The sequence below is a fragment of the Lycorma delicatula genome, chromosome 1 (genome assembly GCF_047948215.1).
Source record: "Lycorma delicatula isolate Av1 chromosome 1, ASM4794821v1, whole genome shotgun sequence".
NCBI classification, from domain to species: Eukaryota; Metazoa; Arthropoda; class Insecta; order Hemiptera; family Fulgoridae; genus Lycorma; species Lycorma delicatula.
Window position 1 is genome coordinate 387,572,786 of NC_134455.1, and position 13,985 is coordinate 387,586,770.

Below are 13,985 nucleotides of genomic sequence, written 5' to 3' on the forward strand. Positions count from 1 at the left end.
CTATTACCACATCATGTCGCGGGCCTTGGAACCACTGCATTCAATAAACGTAACTAAATATCGTTCTTTTTCTTGTTTTCTTTAAAAGAAAACATTTTTAAAGAAAACAATAGTTAGTTACAGTTTTTTATTGAATGGGGGTTTAAAGTGTTTTTGTTTTGTGTTTTAGTGTAACTTTTTTTATGTTGTTTGTGTAATGTGTTGTAGTCCTTAAAAGGACTTTCTTTTTAAAAATCGGTTAAATTGAAAAATTCTTCTTGATGAATGACCGTTTTTTTCCTCTTCGTTGTCATTTTCATTGCGTTTGTTAGTCTTGTATAAAATAAAATAAAGAGAAGCGACATGACGGCCACGCAGATATCGATTGGTTTTAACGTAATCGTATTTTGAATTTTCATCCATGTCGTACGCGACCATCAGCGGTTGGGTATCATCGTCACAACCATCGGCAGAACAATCTACCTCATCGCGCGTCTTGAAGAAAAGTCCACAGTCCGACGCCACATTAGCGGCTACTCGTCGTTTTTCGTACGCGACATAAATGTTTACAGCGAGTACGTTGTTTTTGCGATGCGACGTATTGAGATCTTTTAACACCGACGCTGACAATTTCATATTCGACGATTGATTTAACTTGAACGCCTTTACGTTCCCGTCGTCACCGTAGAATCCGGAGAATAGAACCTCTTTACTGTCAATAAGTCCAATCGCTTTGTCACCGCAATCAAATTCGCAATAATACTTTTGACCACACGCGAAATCATCTTTGAAAATTATCCTTACGGTTAAGTTATCACCGTCTTTGTCGAAATCGTGTTCAGATAAATCGACAACGTATGCAAAACTGTGTTTTAACTTAAAACACATAGGTGGCAGACGTTGGTTCCCGACACGTACGCGTATATCTTCTTCACTAACCGGAATCATGATGATGATGTTTACACTTCGTGCGCTTCTCAAAGAATAAACTAATTCGCGCGTTTACACTATATTTATAAGAACATCCCCACCACATGAGCCACACCCTATTCACCCCTCCCCCTACCCGCCTACCGCCCAACACACGAACAACGTCGGAAAAACAACCATCTGATATAAAAATATCCTAACTGCATTTTGTATGATTTGAAACTACATCCATTCTTTTAAAAAAAAGTCAACAACGTTCTAAACCCGAATTCGTTAAACACTCTCCTCACCATTTGCAACATAATCCGATAGTAGATAAATCTATTACCACATCATGTCGCGGGCCTTGGAACCACTGCATTCGATAAACGTAACTAAATATCGTTCTTTTTCTTGTTTTCTTTAAAAGAAAACATTTTTAAAGAAAACAATAGTTAGTTACAGTTTTTTATTGAATGGGGGTTTAAAGTGTTTTTGTTTTGTGTTTTAGTGTAACTTTTTTTATGTTGTTTGTGTAATGTGTTGTAGTCCTTAAAAGGACTTTCTTTTTAAAAATCGGTTAAATTGAAAAATTCTTCTTGATGAATGACCGTTTTTTTCCTCTTCGTTGTCATTTTCATTGCGTTTGTTAGTCTTGTATAAAATAAAATAAAGAGAAGCGACATGACGGCCACGCAGATATCGATTGGTTTTAACGTAATCTTATTTTGAATTTTCATCCATGTCGTACGCGACCATCAGCGGTTGGGTATCATCGTCACAACCATCGGCAGAACAATCTACCTCATCGCGCGTCTTGAAGAAAGGTCCACAGTCCGACGCCACATTAGCGGCTACTCGTCGTTTTTCGTACGCGACATAAATGTTTACAGCGAGTACGTTGTTTTTGCGATGCGACGTATTGAGATCTTTTAACACCGACGCTGACAATTTCATATTCGACGATTGATTTAACTTGAACGCCTTTACGTTCCCGTCGTCACCGTAGAATCCGGAGAATAGAACCTCTTTACTGTCAATAAGTCCAATCGCTTTGTCACCGCAATCAAATTCGCAATAATACTTTTGACCACACGCGAAATCATCTTTGAAAATTATCCTTACGGTTAAGTTATCACCGTCTTTGTCGAAATCGTGTTCAGATAAATCGACAACGTATGCAAAACTGTGTTTTAACTTAAAACACATAGGTGGCAGACGTTGGTTCCCGACACGTACGCGTATATCTTCTTCACTAACCGGAATCATGATGATGATGTTTACACTTCGTGCGCTTCTCAAAGAATAAACTAATTCGCGCGTTTACACTATATTTATATGAACATCCCCACCACATGAGCCACACCCTATTCACCCCTCCCCCTACCCGCCTACCGCCCAACACACGAACAACGTGGGAAAAACAACCATCTGATATAAAAATATCCTAACTGCATTTTGTATGATTTGAAACTACATCCATTCTTTTTAAAAAAAGTCAACAACGTTCTAAACCCGAATTCGTTAAACACTCTCCTCACCATTTGCAACATAATCCGATAGTAGATAAATCTATTACCACATCATGTCGCGGGCCTTGGAACCACTGCATTCGATAAACGTAACTAAATATCGTTCTTTTTCTTGTTTTCTTTAAAAGAAAACATTTTTAAAGAAAACAATAGTTAGTTACAGTTTTTTATTGAATGGGGGTTTAAAGTGTTTTTGTTTTGTGTTTTAGTGTAACTTTTTTTATGTTGTTTGTGTAATGTGTTGTAGTCCTTAAAAGGACTTTCTTTTTAAAAATCGGTTAAATTGAAAAATTCTTCTTGATGAATGACCGTTTTTTTCCTCTTCGTTGTCATTTTCATTGCGTTTGTTAGTCTTGTATAAAATAAAATAAAGAGAAGCGACATGACGGCCACGCAGATATCGATTGGTTTTAACGTAATCTTATTTTGAATTTTCATCCATGTCGTACGCGACCATCAGCGGTTGGGTATCATCGTCACAACCATCGGCAGAACAATCTACCTCATCGCGCGTCTTGAAGAAAGGTCCACAGTCCGACGCCACATTAGCGGCTACTCGTCGTTTTTCGTACGCGACATAAATGTTTACAGCGAGTACGTTGTTTTTGCGATGCGACGTATTGAGATCTTTTAACACCGACGCTGACAATTTCATATTCGACGATTGATTTAACTTGAACGCCTTTACGTTCCCGTCGTCACCGTAGAATCCGGAGAATAGAACCTCTTTACTGTCAATAAGTCCAATCGCTTTGTCACCGCAATCAAATTCGCAATAATACTTTTGACCACACGCGAAATCATCTTTGAAAATTATCCTTACGGTTAAGTTATCACCGTCTTTGTCGAAATCGTGTTCAGATAAATCGACAACGTATGCAAAACTGTGTTTTAACTTAAAACACATAGGTGCCAGACGTTGGTTCCCGACACGTACGCGTATATCTTCTTCACTAACCGGAATCATGATGATGATGTTTACACTTCGTGCGCTTCTCAAAGAATAAACTAATTCGCGCGTTTACACTATATTTATAAGAACATCCCCACCACATGAGCCACACCCTATTCACCCCTCCCCCTACCCGCCTACCACCCAACACACGAACAACGTGGGAAAAACAACTATCTGATATAAAAATATCCTAACTGCATTTTGTATGATTTGAAACTACATCCATTCTTTTTAAAAAAAGTCAACAACGTTCTAAACCCGAATTTGTTAAAAACTCTCCTCACCATTTGCAACATAATCCGATAATCCGATAGTAGATAAATCTATTACCACATCATGTCGCGGGCCTTGGAACCACTGCATTCAATAAACGTAACTAAATATCGTTCTTTTTCTTGTTTTCTTTAAAAGAAAACATTTTTAAAGAAAACAATAGTTAGTTACAGTTTTTTATTGAATGGGGGTTTAAAGTGTTTTTGTTTTGTGTTTTAGTGTAACTTTTTTTATGTTGTTTGTGTAATGTGTTGTAGTCCTTAAAAGGACTTTCTTTTTAAAAATCGGTTAAATTGAAAAATTCTTCTTGATGAATGACCGTTTTTTTCCTCTTCGTTGTCATTTTCATTGCGTTTGTTAGTCTTGTATAAAATAAAATAAAGAGAAGCGACATGACGGCCACGCAGATATCGATTGGTTTTAACGTAATCTTATTTTGAATTTTCATCCATGTCGTACGCGACCATCAGCGGTTGGGTATCATCGTCACAACCATCGGCAGAACAATCTACCTCATCGCGCGTCTTGAAGAAAGGTCCACAGTCCGACGCCACATTAGCGGCTACTCGTCGTTTTTCGTACGCGACATAAATGTTTACAGCGAGTACGTTGTTTTTGCGATGCGACGTATTGAGATCTTTTAACACCGACGCTGACAATTTCATATTCGACGATTGATTTAACTTGAACGCCTTTACGTTCCCGTCGTCACCGTAGAATCCGGAGAATAGAACCTCTTTACTGTCAATAAGTCCAATCGCTTTGTCACCGCAATCAAATTCGCAATAATACTTTTGACCACACGCGAAATCATCTTTGAAAATTATCCTTACGGTTAAGTTATCACCGTCTTTGTCGAAATCGTGTTCAGATAAATCGACAACGTATGCAAAACTGTGTTTTAACTTAAAACACATAGGTGGCAGACGTTGGTTCCCGACACGTACGCGTATATCTTCTTCACTAACCGGAATCATGATGATGATGTTTACACTTCGTGCGCTTCTCAAAGAATAAACTAATTCGCGCGTTTACACTATATTTATATGAACATCCCCACCACATGAGCCACACCCTATTCACCCCTCCCCCTACCCGCCTACCGCCCAACACACGAACAACGTGGGAAAAACAACCATCTGATATAAAAATATCCTAACTGCATTTTGTATGATTTGAAACTACATCCATTCTTTTTAAAAAAAGTCAACAACGTTCTAAACCCGAATTCGTTAAACACTCTCCTCACCATTTGCAACATAATCCGATAGTAGATAAATCTATTACCACATCATGTCGCGGGCCTTGGAACCACTGCATTCGATAAACGTAACTAAATATCGTTCTTTTTCTTGTTTTCTTTAAAAGAAAACATTTTTAAAGAAAACAATAGTTAGTTACAGTTTTTTATTGAATGGGGGTTTAAAGTGTTTTTGTTTTGTGTTTTAGTGTAACTTTTTTTATGTTGTTTGTGTAATGTGTTGTAGTCCTTAAAAGGACTTTCTTTTTAAAAATCGGTTAAATTGAAAAATTCTTCTTGATGAATGACCGTTTTTTTCCTCTTCGTTGTCATTTTCATTGCGTTTGTTAGTCTTGTATAAAATAAAATAAAGAGAAGCGACATGACGGCCACGCAGATATCGATTGGTTTTAACGTAATCTTATTTTGAATTTTCATCCATGTCGTACGCGACCATCAGCGGTTGGGTATCATCGTCACAACCATCGGCAGAACAATCTACCTCATCGCGCGTCTTGAAGAAAGGTCCACAGTCCGACGCCACATTAGCGGCTACTCGTCGTTTTTCGTACGCGACATAAATGTTTACAGCGAGTACGTTGTTTTTGCGATGCGACGTATTGAGATCTTTTAACACCGACGCTGACAATTTCATATTCGACGATTGATTTAACTTGAACGCCTTTACGTTCCCGTCGTCACCGTAGAATCCGGAGAATAGAACCTCTTTACTGTCAATAAGTCCAATCGCTTTGTCACCGCAATCAAATTCGCAATAATACTTTTGACCACACGCGAAATCATCTTTGAAAATTATCCTTACGGTTAAGTTATCACCGTCTTTGTCGAAATCGTGTTCAGATAAATCGACAACGTATGCAAAACTGTGTTTTAACTTAAAACACATAGGTGCCAGACGTTGGTTCCCGACACGTACGCGTATATCTTCTTCACTAACCGGAATCATGATGATGATGTTTACACTTCGTGCGCTTCTCAAAGAATAAACTAATTCGCGCGTTTACACTATATTTATAAGAACATCCCCACCACATGAGCCACACCCTATTCACCCCTCCCCCTACCCGCCTACCACCCAACACACGAACAACGTGGGAAAAACAACTATCTGATATAAAAATATCCTAACTGCATTTTGTATGATTTGAAACTACATCCATTCTTTTTAAAAAAAGTCAACAACGTTCTAAACCCGAATTTGTTAAAAACTCTCCTCACCATTTGCAACATAATCCGATAATCCGATAGTAGATAAATCTATTACCACATCATGTCGCGGGCCTTGGAACCACTGCATTCAATAAACGTAACTAAATATCGTTCTTTTTCTTGTTTTCTTTAAAAGAAAACATTTTTAAAGAAAACAATAGTTAGTTACAGTTTTTTATTGAATGGGGGTTTAAAGTGTTTTTGTTTTGTGTTTTAGTGTAACTTTTTTTATGTTGTTTGTGTAATGTGTTGTAGTCCTTAAAAGGACTTTCTTTTTAAAAATCGGTTAAATTGAAAAATTCTTCTTGATGAATGACCGTTTTTTTCCTCTTCGTTGTCATTTTCATTGCGTTTGTTAGTCTTGTATAAAATAAAATAAAGAGAAGCGACATGACGGCCACGCAGATATCGATTGGTTTTAACGTAATCGTATTTTGAATTTTCATCCATGTCGTACGCGACCATCAGCGGTTGGGTATCATCGTCACAACCATCGGCAGAACAATCTACCTCATCGCGCGTCTTGAAGAAAAGTCCACAGTCCGACGCCACATTAGCGGCTACTCGTCGTTTTTCGTACGCGACATAAATGTTTACAGCGAGTACGTTGTTTTTGCGATGCGACGTATTGAGATCTTTTAACACCGACGCTGACAATTTCATATTCGACGATTGATTTAACTTGAACGCCTTTACGTTCCCGTCGTCACCGTAGAATCCGGAGAATAGAACCTCTTTACTGTCAATAAGTCCAATCGCTTTGTCACCGCAATCAAATTCGCAATAATACTTTTGACCACACGCGAAATCATCTTTGAAAATTATCCTTACGGTTAAGTTATCACCGTCTTTGTCGAAATCGTGTTCAGATAAATCGACAACGTATGCAAAACTGTGTTTTAACTTAAAACACATAGGTGGCAGACGTTGGTTCCCGACACGTACGCGTATATCTTCTTCACTAACCGGAATCATGATGATGATGTTTACACTTCGTGCGCTTCTCAAAGAATAAACTAATTCGCGCGTTTACACTATATTTATATGAACATCCCCACCACATGAGCCACACCCTATTCACCCCTCCCCCTACCCGCCTACCGCCCAACACACGAACAACGTGGGAAAAACAACCATCTGATATAAAAATATCCTAACTGCATTTTGTATGATTTGAAACTACATCCATTCTTTTTAAAAAAAGTCAACAACGTTCTAAACCCGAATTCGTTAAACACTCTCCTCACCATTTGCAACATAATCCGATAGTAGATAAATCTATTACCACATCATGTCGCGGGCCTTGGAACCACTGCATTCGATAAACGTAACTAAATATCGTTCTTTTTCTTGTTTTCTTTAAAAGAAAACATTTTTAAAGAAAACAATAGTTAGTTACAGTTTTTTATTGAATGGGGGTTTAAAGTGTTTTTGTTTTGTGTTTTAGTGTAACTTTTTTTATGTTGTTTGTGTAATGTGTTGTAGTCCTTAAAAGGACTTTCTTTTTAAAAATCGGTTAAATTGAAAAATTCTTCTTGATGAATGACCGTTTTTTTCCTCTTCGTTGTCATTTTCATTGCGTTTGTTAGTCTTGTATAAAATAAAATAAAGAGAAGCGACATGACGGCCACGCAGATATCGATTGGTTTTAACGTAATCTTATTTTGAATTTTCATCCATGTCGTACGCGACCATCAGCGGTTGGGTATCATCGTCACAACCATCGGCAGAACAATCTACCTCATCGCGCGTCTTGAAGAAAGGTCCACAGTCCGACGCCACATTAGCGGCTACTCGTCGTTTTTCGTACGCGACATAAATGTTTACAGCGAGTACGTTGTTTTTGCGATGCGACGTATTGAGATCTTTTAACACCGACGCTGACAATTTCATATTCGACGATTGATTTAACTTGAACGCCTTTACGTTCCCGTCGTCACCGTAGAATCCGGAGAATAGAACCTCTTTACTGTCAATAAGTCCAATCGCTTTGTCACCGCAATCAAATTCGCAATAATACTTTTGACCACACGCGAAATCATCTTTGAAAATTATCCTTACGGTTAAGTTATCACCGTCTTTGTCGAAATCGTGTTCAGATAAATCGACAACGTATGCAAAACTGTGTTTTAACTTAAAACACATAGGTGCCAGACGTTGGTTCCCGACACGTACGCGTATATCTTCTTCACTAACCGGAATCATGATGATGATGTTTACACTTCGTGCGCTTCTCAAAGAATAAACTAATTCGCGCGTTTACACTATATTTATAAGAACATCCCCACCACATGAGCCACACCCTATTCACCCCTCCCCCTACCCGCCTACCACCCAACACACGAACAACGTGGGAAAAACAACTATCTGATATAAAAATATCCTAACTACATTTTGTATGATTTGAAACTACATCCATTCTTTTTAAAAAAAGTCAACAACGTTCTAAACCCGAATTTGTTAAAAACTCTCCTCACCATTTGCAACATAATCCGATAATCCGATAGTAGATAAATCTATTACCACATCATGTCGCGGGCCTTGGAACCACTGCATTCAATAAACGTAACTAAATATCGTTCTTTTTCTTGTTTTCTTTAAAAGAAAACATTTTTAAAGAAAACAATAGTTAGTTACAGTTTTTTATTGAATGGGGGTTTAAAGTGTTTTTGTTTTGTGTTTTAGTGTAACTTTTTTTATGTTGTTTGTGTAATGTGTTGTAGTCCTTAAAAGGACTTTCTTTTTAAAAATCGGTTAAATTGAAAAATTCTTCTTGATGAATGACCGTTTTTTTCCTCTTCGTTGTCATTTTCATTGCGTTTGTTAGTCTTGTATAAAATAAAATAAAGAGAAGCGACATGACGGCCACGCAGATATCGATTGGTTTTAACGTAATCGTATTTTGAATTTTCATCCATGTCGTACGCGACCATCAGCGGTTGGGTATCATCGTCACAACCATCGGCAGAACAATCTACCTCATCGCGCGTCTTGAAGAAAAGTCCACAGTCCGACGCCACATTAGCGGCTACTCGTCGTTTTTCGTACGCGACATAAATGTTTACAGCGAGTACGTTGTTTTTGCGATGCGACGTATTGAGATCTTTTAACACCGACGCTGACAATTTCATATTCGACGATTGATTTAACTTGAACGCCTTTACGTTCCCGTCGTCACCGTAGAATCCGGAGAATAGAACCTCTTTACTGTCAATAAGTCCAATCGCTTTGTCACCGCAATCAAATTCGCAATAATACTTTTGACCACACGCGAAATCATCTTTGAAAATTATCCTTACGGTTAAGTTATCACCGTCTTTGTCGAAATCGTGTTCAGATAAATCGACAACGTATGCAAAACTGTGTTTTAACTTAAAACACATAGGTGGCAGACGTTGGTTCCCGACACGTACGCGTATATCTTCTTCACTAACCGGAATCATGATGATGATGTTTACACTTCGTGCGCTTCTCAAAGAATAAACTAATTCGCGCGTTTACACTATATTTATAAGAACATCCCCACCACATGAGCCACACCCTATTCACCCCTCCCCCTACCCGCCTACCGCCCAACACACGAACAACGTCGGAAAAACAACCATCTGATATAAAAATATCCTAACTGCATTTTGTATGATTTGAAACTACATCCATTCTTTTAAAAAAAAGTCAACAACGTTCTAAACCCGAATTCGTTAAACACTCTCCTCACCATTTGCAACATAATCCGATAGTAGATAAATCTATTACCACATCATGTCGCGGGCCTTGGAACCACTGCATTCGATAAACGTAACTAAATATCGTTCTTTTTCTTGTTTTCTTTAAAAGAAAACATTTTTAAAGAAAACAATAGTTAGTTACAGTTTTTTATTGAATGGGGGTTTAAAGTGTTTTTGTTTTGTGTTTTAGTGTAACTTTTTTTATGTTGTTTGTGTAATGTGTTGTAGTCCTTAAAAGGACTTTCTTTTTAAAAATCGGTTAAATTGAAAAATTCTTCTTGATGAATGACCGTTTTTTTCCTCTTCGTTGTCATTTTCATTGCGTTTGTTAGTCTTGTATAAAATAAAATAAAGAGAAGCGACATGACGGCCACGCAGATATCGATTGGTTTTAACGTAATCTTATTTTGAATTTTCATCCATGTCGTACGCGACCATCAGCGGTTGGGTATCATCGTCACAACCATCGGCAGAACAATCTACCTCATCGCGCGTCTTGAAGAAAGGTCCACAGTCCGACGCCACATTAGCGGCTACTCGTCGTTTTTCGTACGCGACATAAATGTTTACAGCGAGTACGTTGTTTTTGCGATGCGACGTATTGAGATCTTTTAACACCGACGCTGACAATTTCATATTCGACGATTGATTTAACTTGAACGCCTTTACGTTCCCGTCGTCACCGTAGAATCCGGAGAATAGAACCTCTTTACTGTCAATAAGTCCAATCGCTTTGTCACCGCAATCAAATTCGCAATAATACTTTTGACCACACGCGAAATCATCTTTGAAAATTATCCTTACGGTTAAGTTATCACCGTCTTTGTCGAAATCGTGTTCAGATAAATCGACAACGTATGCAAAACTGTGTTTTAACTTAAAACACATAGGTGGCAGACGTTGGTTCCCGACACGTACGCGTATATCTTCTTCACTAACCGGAATCATGATGATGATGTTTACACTTCGTGCGCTTCTCAAAGAATAAACTAATTCGCGCGTTTACACTATATTTATATGAACATCCCCACCACATGAGCCACACCCTATTCACCCCTCCCCCTACCCGCCTACCGCCCAACACACGAACAACGTGGGAAAAACAACCATCTGATATAAAAATATCCTAACTGCATTTTGTATGATTTGAAACTACATCCATTCTTTTTAAAAAAAGTCAACAACGTTCTAAACCCGAATTCGTTAAACACTCTCCTCACCATTTGCAACATAATCCGATAGTAGATAAATCTATTACCACATCATGTCGCGGGCCTTGGAACCACTGCATTCGATAAACGTAACTAAATATCGTTCTTTTTCTTGTTTTCTTTAAAAGAAAACATTTTTAAAGAAAACAATAGTTAGTTACAGTTTTTTATTGAATGGGGGTTTAAAGTGTTTTTGTTTTGTGTTTTAGTGTAACTTTTTTTATGTTGTTTGTGTAATGTGTTGTAGTCCTTAAAAGGACTTTCTTTTTAAAAATCGGTTAAATTGAAAAATTCTTCTTGATGAATGACCGTTTTTTTCCTCTTCGTTGTCATTTTCATTGCGTTTGTTAGTCTTGTATAAAATAAAATAAAGAGAAGCGACATGACGGCCACGCAGATATCGATTGGTTTTAACGTAATCTTATTTTGAATTTTCATCCATGTCGTACGCGACCATCAGCGGTTGGGTATCATCGTCACAACCATCGGCAGAACAATCTACCTCATCGCGCGTCTTGAAGAAAGGTCCACAGTCCGACGCCACATTAGCGGCTACTCGTCGTTTTTCGTACGCGACATAAATGTTTACAGCGAGTACGTTGTTTTTGCGATGCGACGTATTGAGATCTTTTAACACCGACGCTGACAATTTCATATTCGACGATTGATTTAACTTGAACGCCTTTACGTTCCCGTCGTCACCGTAGAATCCGGAGAATAGAACCTCTTTACTGTCAATAAGTCCAATCGCTTTGTCACCGCAATCAAATTCGCAATAATACTTTTGACCACACGCGAAATCATCTTTGAAAATTATCCTTACGGTTAAGTTATCACCGTCTTTGTCGAAATCGTGTTCAGATAAATCGACAACGTATGCAAAACTGTGTTTTAACTTAAAACACATAGGTGCCAGACGTTGGTTCCCGACACGTACGCGTATATCTTCTTCACTAACCGGAATCATGATGATGATGTTTACACTTCGTGCGCTTCTCAAAGAATAAACTAATTCGCGCGTTTACACTATATTTATAAGAACATCCCCACCACATGAGCCACACCCTATTCACCCCTCCCCCTACCCGCCTACCACCCAACACACGAACAACGTGGGAAAAACAACTATCTGATATAAAAATATCCTAACTGCATTTTGTATGATTTGAAACTACATCCATTCTTTTTAAAAAAAGTCAACAACGTTCTAAACCCGAATTTGTTAAAAACTCTCCTCACCATTTGCAACATAATCCGATAATCCGATAGTAGATAAATCTATTACCACATCATGTCGCGGGCCTTGGAACCACTGCATTCAATAAACGTAACTAAATATCGTTCTTTTTCTTGTTTTCTTTAAAAGAAAACATTTTTAAAGAAAACAATAGTTAGTTACAGTTTTTTATTGAATGGGGGTTTAAAGTGTTTTTGTTTTGTGTTTTAGTGTAACTTTTTTTATGTTGTTTGTGTAATGTGTTGTAGTCCTTAAAAGGACTTTCTTTTTAAAAATCGGTTAAATTGAAAAATTCTTCTTGATGAATGACCGTTTTTTTCCTCTTCGTTGTCATTTTCATTGCGTTTGTTAGTCTTGTATAAAATAAAATAAAGAGAAGCGACATGACGGCCACGCAGATATCGATTGGTTTTAACGTAATCGTATTTTGAATTTTCATCCATGTCGTACGCGACCATCAGCGGTTGGGTATCATCGTCACAACCATCGGCAGAACAATCTACCTCATCGCGCGTCTTGAAGAAAAGTCCACAGTCCGACGCCACATTAGCGGCTACTCGTCGTTTTTCGTACGCGACATAAATGTTTACAGCGAGTACGTTGTTTTTGCGATGCGACGTATTGAGATCTTTTAACACCGACGCTGACAATTTCATATTCGACGATTGATTTAACTTGAACGCCTTTACGTTCCCGTCGTCACCGTAGAATCCGGAGAATAGAACCTCTTTACTGTCAATAAGTCCAATCGCTTTGTCACCGCAATCAAATTCGCAATAATACTTTTGACCACACGCGAAATCATCTTTGAAAATTATCCTTACGGTTAAGTTATCACCGTCTTTGTCGAAATCGTGTTCAGATAAATCGACAACGTATGCAAAACTGTGTTTTAACTTAAAACACATAGGTGGCAGACGTTGGTTCCCGACACGTACGCGTATATCTTCTTCACTAACCGGAATCATGATGATGATGTTTACACTTCGTGCGCTTCTCAAAGAATAAACTAATTCGCGCGTTTACACTATATTTATATGAACATCCCCACCACATGAGCCACACCCTATTCACCCCTCCCCCTACCCGCCTACCGCCCAACACACGAACAACGTGGGAAAAACAACCATCTGATATAAAAATATCCTAACTGCATTTTGTATGATTTGAAACTACATCCATTCTTTTTAAAAAAAGTCAACAACGTTCTAAACCCGAATTCGTTAAACACTCTCCTCACCATTTGCAACATAATCCGATAGTAGATAAATCTATTACCACATCATGTCGCGGGCCTTGGAACCACTGCATTCGATAAACGTAACTAAATATCGTTCTTTTTCTTGTTTTCTTTAAAAGAAAACATTTTTAAAGAAAACAATAGTTAGTTACAGTTTTTTATTGAATGGGGGTTTAAAGTGTTTTTGTTTTGTGTTTTAGTGTAACTTTTTTTATGTTGTTTGTGTAATGTGTTGTAGTCCTTAAAAGGACTTTCTTTTTAAAAATCGGTTAAATTGAAAAATTCTTCTTGATGAATGACCGTTTTTTTCCTCTTCGTTGTCATTTTCATTGCGTTTGTTAGTCTTGTATAAAATAAAATAAAGAGAAGCGACATGACGGCCACGCAGATATCGATTGGTTTTAACGTAATCTTATTTTGAATTTTCATCCATGTCGTACGCGACCATCAGCGG